Source organism: Aegilops tauschii, chromosome 4 (assembly GCF_002575655.3).
Source record: "Aegilops tauschii subsp. strangulata cultivar AL8/78 chromosome 4, Aet v6.0, whole genome shotgun sequence".
NCBI classification, from domain to species: Eukaryota; Viridiplantae; Streptophyta; class Magnoliopsida; order Poales; family Poaceae; genus Aegilops; species Aegilops tauschii.
In genome coordinates this window covers 314,823,222-314,834,088 of record NC_053038.3, presented here as the reverse complement: position 1 = coordinate 314,834,088, position 10,867 = coordinate 314,823,222, and positions in this window count along the sequence as shown.

Sequence of the window (10,867 nt, the reverse complement as noted above, 5' to 3'; positions counted from 1 at the left end):
CAAACCAAACTGATAATTCGAAGAGACTTGCAAAGATATCAAATCATACATATAAGAATTCAGAGAAGAACCAAATATTGTTCATAGATAATCTTGATCATAAACCCACAATTCATCGGATCTTGACAAACACACTGCAAAAAGAATTACATCGAATAGATCTCCAAGAGAATCGAGGGGAACTTTGTATTGAGATCCAAAGAGAGAGAAGAAGCCATCTAGCTAATAACTATGGACCCGAAGGTCTGTGGTAAACTACTCACACATCATCGGAGAGGCTATGGTGTTGATGTAGAAGCCCTCCGTGATCGATTCCCCCTCCGGCGGAGCACCGGAAACGGCCCCAAGATGGGATCTCACGGGTACAGAAGGTTGCGGTAGTGGAAATAGGGTTTTGTGGTGCTCTCGGATGTTTTCAGGGTATATGAGTATATATAGGCGAAAGAAGTAGGTCGGTGGAGCCACGAGGGGCCCACAAGGGTGGGGGGCGCGCCTCCCTACCTCGCGGCCGCCTCATTGCTTCCTTGATGTCCACTCCAAGTCTCCTGGATTGCGTTTGTTCCAAAAATAACACTCCCAAAGGTTTCGTTCCGTTTGGATTCCGTTTGATATTCCTTTTGTGCGAACACTGAAATAGGCAAAAAAACAGCAATTTGCACTGGGCCTTTGGTTAGTAGGTTAGTCCCAAAAATAATATAAAAGTGCATAATAAAGACCATTAAACATCCAAAACACGTAATATAATAGCATGGAACAATAAAAAATTATAGATACGTTGGAGACATATCAAGCATCCCCAAGCTTAATTCATGCTCGTCCTCGAGTAGGTAAATGATAAAAACATAATTTTTGATGTGGAATGCTACCTAGCATAATTATCAATGTAATTTTATTTATTGTGGCATGAATGTTCAGATCCAAAAGATTCAAGATAAAAGTTTAATATTGACATAAAGATAATAATACTTCAAGCATACTAACAAAGCAATCATGTCTTCTCAAAATAACAGGGCCAAAGAAAGTTATCCCTACAAAATCATATAGTCTGGCTATGCTCTATCTTCATCACACAAAATATTTAAATCATGCACAACCCCGATGACAAGCCAAGCAATTGTTTCATACTTTTGATGTTCTCAAACTTTTTCAATCTTCACGCAATACATGAGCGTGAGCCATGGACATAGCACTATATGTGGAATAGAAGGGTGGTTGTGGAGAATACAAAAAGGAGAAGATAGTCTCACATCAACTAGGCGTATCAACGGGCTATGGAGATGTCCATCAATAGATATCAATGTGAGTGAGTAGGGATTGCCATGCAACGGATGCACTAGAGTTATACGTGTATGTAAGCTCAACAAAAGAAACTAAGTGGGTGTGCATCCAACTCGCTTGCTCACGAAGACCTAAGGCATTTTGAGGAAGCCCATCATTGGAATATACAAGCCAAGTTCTATAATGAAAAATACCCACTAGTATATGAAAGTGACAACATAGGAGACTCTCTATCATGAAGATCATGGTGCTACTTTGAAGCACAAGTGTGGTAAAAGGATATTAACATTGTCCCTTCTCTATTTTTCCCTCATTTTTTTATTTGGGTCTTTTTCTCTTTTTTTATGGCCTCTTTTTTTTTACTTTTTTTCTTTTCGTCCGGAGTCTCATCCCGACTTGTGGGGGAATCGCAGTCTCCATCATCCTTTCCTCACTTGGGACAATGCTCTAATAATGATGATCGTCACACTTTTATTTACTTACAACTCAAAAATTACAACTCAATACTTAGAACAAAATATGACTCTATGTGAATGCCTCCGGCGGTGTACCGGGATATGCAATGAATCAAGAGTGACATGTATGAAAGAATTATAAAGGTGGATTTGCCACAAATACGATGCCAACTACATGATCATGCAAAGCAATATGACAATGATGAAATGTGTCATAACAAACGGAACGGTGGTAAGTTGCATGGCAATATATCTTGGAATGGCTATGGAAATGCCATAATAGGTAGGTATGGTGGCTATTTTGAGGAAGGTAATATGGTGGGTGATGATACCGGCAAAAGGTGCGCGGTATTAGAGAGGCTAGCAATGGTGGAAGGGTGAGAGTGCATATAATCCATGGACTCAACATTAGTCATAAAGAACTCACATACTTATTGCAAAAATCTATTAGTTATTGAAACGAAGTACTATGCGCATGCTCCTAGGGGGATAGATTGGTAGGAAAAGACCATCGCTCGTCCCCGACTGCCACTCATAAGGAAGACAATCAGTAAATAAATCATGCTCCGACTTCATCACATAACGGTTCACCATACGTGCATGCTACGGGAATCACAAACTTTAGAACAAGTATTTCTCAAATTCACAACTACTTCAACTAGCATGACTCTAATATCTCCATCTTCATATCTCAAAACAATCATAAAGAATCAAACTTCTCATAGTATTCGATGCACTTTATATGATAGTTTTTATTATACCCATCTTGGATGTTCATCATATTAGGACTAATTTTATAGCCAAAGCAAATTACCATGCTGTTCTATAAGACTCTAAAAATAATATAAGTTAATCATGAGAGATCAATAATTTCTATAAAATAAAACCACCACCGTGCTCTAAAAGATATAAGCGAAGCACTAGAGCAAAATTATCTAGCTCAAAAGATATAAGTGAAGCACAAAGAGTATTCTAATAAATTCCGATTCATGTGTGTCTCTCCCAAAAGGTGTGTACAGCAAGGATGATTGTGATAAACTAAAAAAGAACAGACTCAAATCATACAAGACGCTCCAAGCAAAACGCATATCATGTGGTGAATAAAAATATAGCCTCAAGTAAAGTTACCGATAGACGAAGACGAAAGAGGGGATGCCTTCCGGGGCATCCCCAAGCTTAGTCTTTTGGTTGTCCTTGAATTTTACCTTGGGGTGCCTTGGGCATCCCAAAGATTAGGCTCTTGCCACTCCTTATTCCATAATCCATCAAATCTTTACCCAAAAACTTGAAAACTTCACAACACAAAACTCAACAGAAAATCTCATGAGCTCCGTTAGTATAAGAAAACAAATAAACACTTTAAGGTACTGTAATGAACTCATTCTTTATTTATATTGGTGTTAAACCTACTGTATTCCAACTTCTCCATGGTTCATACCCCCCGATACTAGCCATAGATTCATCAAAATAAGCAAACAACACACGAAAAACAGAATCTGTCAAAAACAGAACAGTCTGTAGTGATCTGTATCAAACGTATACTTCTGTAACTCCAAAAATTCTGAAATAAATTGGTGGACGTGAGAAATTTGTCTATTAATCATCTGCAAAAATAATCAACCTAAAAGCACTCTCCAGTAAAAAAATGGCAGCTAATCTCGTGAGCGCTAAAGTTTCTGTTTTTTTACAGCAAGATCATAAAGACTTCACCCAAGTCTTCCCAAAGGTTCTACTTGGCACAAGCACTAATTAAAACATAAAACCACATCTAACCAGAGTCTGGATGAATTATTTATTACTAATCAGAAACAAAAAGCAAGAAACAAAAATAAAATTGGGTTGCCTCCCAACAAGTGCTATCGTTTAACGCCCCTAGTTAGGCATAAAGGCAAGAATAGATCTAGGTATTGTCATCTTTGGTTGGCAATTCTTCAATAGAACACTTATAACCCTTAGGAGTTTCCTTGTTTTTGTTAATGATCAAACTCCTAGGCAAGAAATCAGGAAATTCATTTGTAGCAAAAGGTTCCTTAATGATAGCGAAAAAGTTGGGGTGAACACTTATAGATTTGAGATCCGCATTTTCCTTACTAGAAGATTCACCCTTATTTTTAGGAACATACATCAATTTGGCAACTTTGGCATTAGGAGGATTTGGAGTATTTCTCACGGAAGAAAAGGCAGACCCTAAGTTGGTAATAATATCCTCAAGTTTATCAATTCTTGTGGAATCTTGATCTATCTTTTCGTTAACTATGGGTTCTTTTTCTTTAAAAAAATTCAGAGTAACTCCTACCTTAGACCCATATTGGGTAATCTGGTTGTGGATCTTTTTATCCAAATTTTCAATCAACTCTATAGTGGCAACTTTATTTTCAATAATTTCAAGTCTTTGCATCACATGTTCCAAAGTTAAAAATAGTTCCATTAACCAAAAGAGGCCAAATAAATCCATCATAGCATTATAAGAATCAAAAGTATGGCTACCCAAGAAATTCCCTCTGGTAATGGTATCAAGAATATATCTATTCCAAGGGGTGATGCCTACATAAAAGTTGCGAAGAAGAACGGAAGTGGATTGCTTCCTATTGGATCTATTCTGAGCATTGCAAATTCTATACCAAGCATCTTTTAAATTTTCTCCCTCCCTTTGTTTAAAATTAAGAATTTCATGCTCGGGAGTACTAACGATGATAGAAGGACTAGACATAATAGCAAAACCAACGATCTAACACACGGACACACAAGAAGCAAGCGAAAAGAGACGAACGGAAAAAGAGGGCGAATAAAATGGCAAAGGTGAAGTGGGGGAGAGGAAAACGAGAGGCAAATGGCAAATAATGTAATGGAGGGATAAGAGTTTGTGATTGGTACTTGGTATGTATTGACTTGTGCGTAGATCTCCCCGGCAACTACGCCAGAAATGGCTAGTTGATGGGAGATCAAATCTTGACTTGACTTGGCGTAAGCCTCCCCGGCAACGGCGCCAGAAATCCTTCTCGCTACCTCTTGAGCATGCGTTGGTTTTCCCTTGAAGAGGAAAGGGTGATGCATCAAAGTAGCGTAAGTATTTCCCTCAGTTTTTGAGAACCAAGGTATCAATCCAGTAGGAGGTCACACGCAAGTCGCCTTGTACCTGCACAAACAAATAAGAACCTTGCAACCAACGCGATAAAGGGGTTGTCAATCCCTTCACGGCCACTTGCAAAAGTGAGATCTGATAGAGATAATAAGATAAATATTTTTGGTATTTTCATGATATAGATTGGAAAGTAAAGATTGCAAAATAAACGGCGGCAGAAATAGCAAATTGATAGGAAAATAATATGATGGAAGATAGACCCGGGGGCCATAGGTTTCACTAGTGGCTTCTCTCAAGATAGCATAATCTACGGTGGGTGAACAAATTACTGTCGAGCAATTGATAGAAAAGCGCATAGTTATGAGAATATCTAGGCATGATCATGTATATAGGCATCACGTCCGCAACAAGTAGACCGAAACGATTCTGCATCTACTACTATTACTCCACACATCGACCGCTATCCAGCATGCATCTAGAGTATTAAGTTCATAAGAATAGAGTAACACATTAGGTAAGATGACATGATGTAGAGGGACAAACTCAAGCAATATGATATAAACCCCATCTTTTTATCCTCGATGGCAACAATACAATACGTGCCTTGCTGCCCCTGCTGTCACTGGGAAAGGACACCGCAAGATTGAACCCAAAGCTAAGCACTTCTGCCATTGCAAGAAATATCAATCTAGTAGGCCAAAGCAAACTGATAACTCGAAGAGACTTGCAAAGATATCAAATCATACATATAAGAATTCAGAGAAGAACCAAATATTGTTCATAGATAATCTTGATCATAAACCCACAATTCATCGGATCTCGACAAACACACCGCAAAAAGAATTACATCGAATAGATCTCCAAGAGAATCGAGGAGAGCTTTGTATTGAGATAGAAAGAGAGAGAAGAAGCCATCTAGCTAATAACTATGGACCCGAAGGTCTGTGGTAAACTACCCACACATCATCGGAGAGGCTATGGTGTTGATGTAGAAGCCCTCCATGATCGATTCCCCCTCCGGCGGAGCGCCGGAAAAGGCCCCAAGATGGGATCTCACGGGTATAGAAGGTTGCGGCGGTGGAAATAGGGTTTCGTGGTGCTCTCGGATGTTTTCAGGGTATATGAGTATATATAGGCGAAAGAAGTAGGTCGATGGAGCCACGAGGGGCCCATGAGGGTTGGTGGCACGCCTACCCCCCTGGGCGCGCCTCCCTACCTCGTGGCCGCCTCGTTGCTTCCTTGACGTCCACACTCCAAGTCTCCTGGATGGCGTTTGTTCCAAAAATAACTCTCCCGAAGGTTTCATTCCGTTTGGATTCCGTTTGATATTCCTTTTCTGCGAAACACTGAAATAGGCAAAAAAAACTGCAATTTGCACTGGGCCTTCGGTTAGTAGGTTAGTCCCAAAAATAATATAAAAGTGCATAATAAAGCCCATTAAACATCCAAAACAGATAATATAATAGCATGGAACAATCAAAAATTATAGATACGTTGGAGACGTAATAATGATCATGAATATAGGCATCACGTCCATATCAAGTAGACCGAAATGATTCTGCATCTACTACTATTACTCCACACATCGACCGCTATCCAGCATGCATCTAGAGTATTAAGTTCATAAAGAACGGAGTAACGCATTAAGCAAGATGACATGATGTAGAGGAATTTACTCAAGCAATATGATGAAAACCCCATCTTTTTATCCTCGATGACAACAATACAATACGTGCCTTGCTGCCCCTACTGTCACTGGGAAAGGACACCGCAATATTGAACCCAAAGCTAAGCACTTCTCCCATTGCAAGAAAAACCAATCTAGTTGGCCAAACCAAACCGATAGTTCGAAGGGAACTACAAAGATATCAAATCATGCATAAAAGAATTCAGAGAAGATTCAAATAATATTCATAGATAAGCTGATCATAAATCCACAATTCATCGGATCTCGGCAAACACACCACAAAAAAGTATTACATCGAATAGATCTCCAAGAACATCGAGGAGAACATGGTATTGAGAATCAAAGAGAGAGAAGAAGCCATCTAGCTACTAGCTATGGACCCATAGGTCTGTGGTAAACTACTCACGCTTCATCGGAAGGGCAATAGAGTTGATGTAGAAGCCCTCTGTGATCGTATCCCCCTCCGGCAGGGTGCCGGAAAAGGTCCCTAGATGGGATCTCACGGGTACATAAGGTTGTGGCGGTGGAAAAGTGTTTTCCTGGATGCCTCTAGTGGTTTGGGGATATATGGGAATATATAGGCGAAGAATTAGGTCAGGAGGTGCACGAGGGGCCCACAAGGGTGGGGGGCGCGCCCTACCCCCCCGGGCGCGTCCTTCGTCCTTGTGACCACCTCGTGGCTCCTCCGACTTCATCTCCAAGTCTTCTGGTTGTCTTCTGGTCTAAGAAAACTCATCGCGAAAGTTTTATTCCGTTTGGACTCCGTTTGGTATTCCTTTTCTGCGAAACTCAAAAAGAGGGAAAAAACATGAACTGGCACTCGGCTCTAGGTTAATAGGTTAGTCCCAAAAATAATATAAAATAGCATATAAAACATCCAAAATAGATAATATAATAGCATGGAACAATCAAAAATTATAGATACGTTGGAGACGTATCACCTACCCAGGCTCAGTAGAGAGGCTAGCATGCCAGTCTACATCCTAAGAGCTCAGGGGTCTTGGGCCCACCACCCTTTGCACTCCTGTGCTTTGCATGGATGGCCGAGATCAGTCCTGGCTACCTCTTTATACAAAGGATGTGCTTACGTGGACCACCCGGGCACGTGCCGCTCAATTGCTGACGTCAGTGAGCTTTTGGAAGAAACGTATGACGTAGAGTGCCCATACTTATTCCCGTGTGGTGGTTCATGCGAAAAGGCCAGAGGCTTACTCGGATCACATATCCAAACCGTTAGTGTCTTGGGAGCGTGCGATAATGATCAATGATCCATGATATGTGGTCCCTTCGCCCCGTCTCACGAACTTACGACAAGGGCTAAGAATGTCTGGCCGTGCCGCATAGTTATCTCGTGGGTACCCTCCAGGTCAATCCGACTCCACATCACTCACGGGTACCCTGACAGTCAACCCGGCTTCACGTTTCTCTCACGGGTACCCCTTGGGGCCGACCCAACTTCATTTTGGTTCTGGGGTAAAGTCAAAGTAACGTGTGTCCATAACAGCAAGGGGGAATCCGAGGATCACCCTCGATGGATTCCACTCGATGTAACCGTCAAGGTGAACTTGGAGGAATCAACCTCGAGGGTTCACACTTGAGGTGTTGCATGACAGGGTCGTTATCAGGAGTGGTGAAGGAGGAATCACCCTCCATAGACCACAACCGATTAACTACACTACAAAGATCTCATCAGAAGTGCTATACGAGGTATCACCCTCGGTACTCGATAGTAACTCTGCAGAGTCATACAACTAAGGGGGTGTGAGGTGATCTGTCAGGCTCAGGACGTCGATCACGTTGAGCGAGTCATCAGTCATAAAGGGGGGGGGAACAGGGGCAAGGTGAGGGGTCACTAGTGGATCACTAACCAACCTAAACTAAGCATGTAGGATAAGCAGGTAAGGTAACAATAGTAGGTTACAACATCAGACTATGCATCATAATAGGAGCAATCAAATACAGTAGCAAATTCTAATGCAAGCATGAGAGAGAAGGAAATGGGCGATATCAGAATGATCAAGGGGGGGGGGGGCTTGCTTGCCTGGAAGCTCTGCTGAGAGTCGTAGAACGTCAGGGGTGTAGTCGTACTCGACAGCAGCGTCGGTCTCGGTGTATACCGGAGAGAAGAGGGGGAATAAACAACAAATATAATGCAAACAAATGCATCACGATGCATGACATGGCAACATGCAGTGCTAGGGTTGACCTAACGTAGTACTGCCCATTAGAGACGAAGCGGGAAAACATCTGGAAATGTTTTCCCGATGTTTGGCATTTTTCGGACAGATGAATCGGATGGGAAGGATCCATGTTCATCATATTAGAGGCAGGTGACAGATGAATGGATTGCATATTTGGAGTCCATACATTTTTCTGAGCAACTTCCATATATAAATTAATTTAACTGACTTATAGATTAACTTACATGATTTTTCAAAGTTTTAAACATTTTATAATTTAATTTAAAGATAAATGCCTAAATTGCTAAGTGCACCCACAGAGTACACACAGTAGGGCACCACAGTGACTGACAGTGGTCCCGGCCAGCTGAGTCAGCAGGTCAACAGTTGACTTGTTGATTAGTCAATTGGGACCACTGGTCAGTGACTGGGCTCTGCCCAGTCAGCATGTTGACCAGGTCAACTAGGCCCGCGGGACCCAGCTACCAGCGACCTAGGAGGTGGGCCCCAGCAGCGCCAGCTGGCGGCGGCGCTGGAGAACAGCTTCAGCGAGCCGTTTCGTGGCGGGCCTTTGCTAGAAGTTGTCGGAATCCGCCCCGGCGCCCATTTGTCACGCAAGAGGGCCCGTTCGAACAGGGCTGATGAGCCGCGTCCAACGGTGGGACGATCTGGTGGCGAGATGGCCGGAGGCATCGACGGCGCCGAGCATGGGCAGCGGCAATGTTCGGGCTGCAGTAGAAGACAGAGCGGGAGTGGCCTAGGGTGCTAGCTAGGGGCGGCGTTCGACTCCTGGTGTGCTCTGGAGCACGTCCATTGAACTCGCGGGGGCTGGAGAGCCCACAGAGCTGCCGAGCTGCGGCCATGGCGGACGGCGAGCCTCGGCCGTGGTGGAGCCAGCGACAGAGAGCACGCCCGACGACGAGAGGAAAGGGGGAAGGAAGCAGGGGCTCATCGGGACCTACAGAGGTGCCTAGCGGGCTCGGGGGAGGCTCGGGGCAGAGGGCGTGGCAGCGGCGATCCTTGGTGGCCGGAGGTGGGAGACGGAGTCGATCCCGATGATGTAGGGGCTCCCGGCTCGCGCTCGTTGATACATCTCCAATGTATCTATAATTTACGAAGTATTCATGCTATTATATTATCCTTCTAGGATGTTTTATATGCATTTATATGATTTTTGGGACTAACCTATTAACCTAGAGCCCAGTGCCAGTTTCTGTTTTCTCGTTGTTTTTGAGTATCGCAGAAAAGGAAAACCAAACGGAGTCCAATTGACCTGAAACTTCACGGAACTTATTTTTGGACCAGAAGAAGGCCATGGAGTAAAAGAGTTGGGCCAGAAGAGTCCCGGGCTGCCCACGAGGGTGGGGGCGCCAAAAGCTCTTATATATACAGAAACCCCCAGAACATAACCTAGATCGGGAGTTCCGCCGCCGCAAGCCTCTGTAGCCACCGAAAACCAATCTAGACCCGTTCCGGCACCCTGCCGGAGGGGGGATCCCTCACCGGTGGCCATCTTCATCATCCCGGCGCTCTCTATGACGAGGAGGGAGTAGTTCACCCTCGGGGCTGAGGGTATGTACCAGTAGCTATGTGTTTGATCTCTCTCTCTCGTGTTCTTGATTTGGCACGATCTTGATGTATCGCGAGCTTTGCTATTATAGTTGGATCTTATGATGTTTCTCCCCCTCTACTCTCTTGTAATGGATTGAGTTTTCCCTTTGAAGTTATCTTATCGAATTGAGTCTTTAAGGATTTGAGAACACTTGATGTATGTCTTGCATGTGCTTATCCGTGGTGACAATGGGATATCACGTGATCTACTTGATGTATGTTTTGGTGATCAACTTGCGGGTTCCGTAACCTCGTGAACTTATGCATAGGGGTTGGCACGCGTTTTCGTCTTGACTCTCTGGTAGAAACTTTGGGGCACTCTTTGAAGTTCTTTGTGTTGGTTGAATAGATGAATCTGAGATTGTCTGATCCAAATCGTATAATCATACCCACGGATACTTGAGGTGACATTGGAGTATCTAGGTGACATTAGGGTTTTGGTTGATTTGTGTCTTAAGGTGTTATTCTAGTACGAACTCTATGATAGATCGAACGAAAAGAATAGCTTCATGTTATTTTACTACGGACTCTTGAATAGATCGATCAGAAAGGATAACTTTGAGGTGGTTTCGTA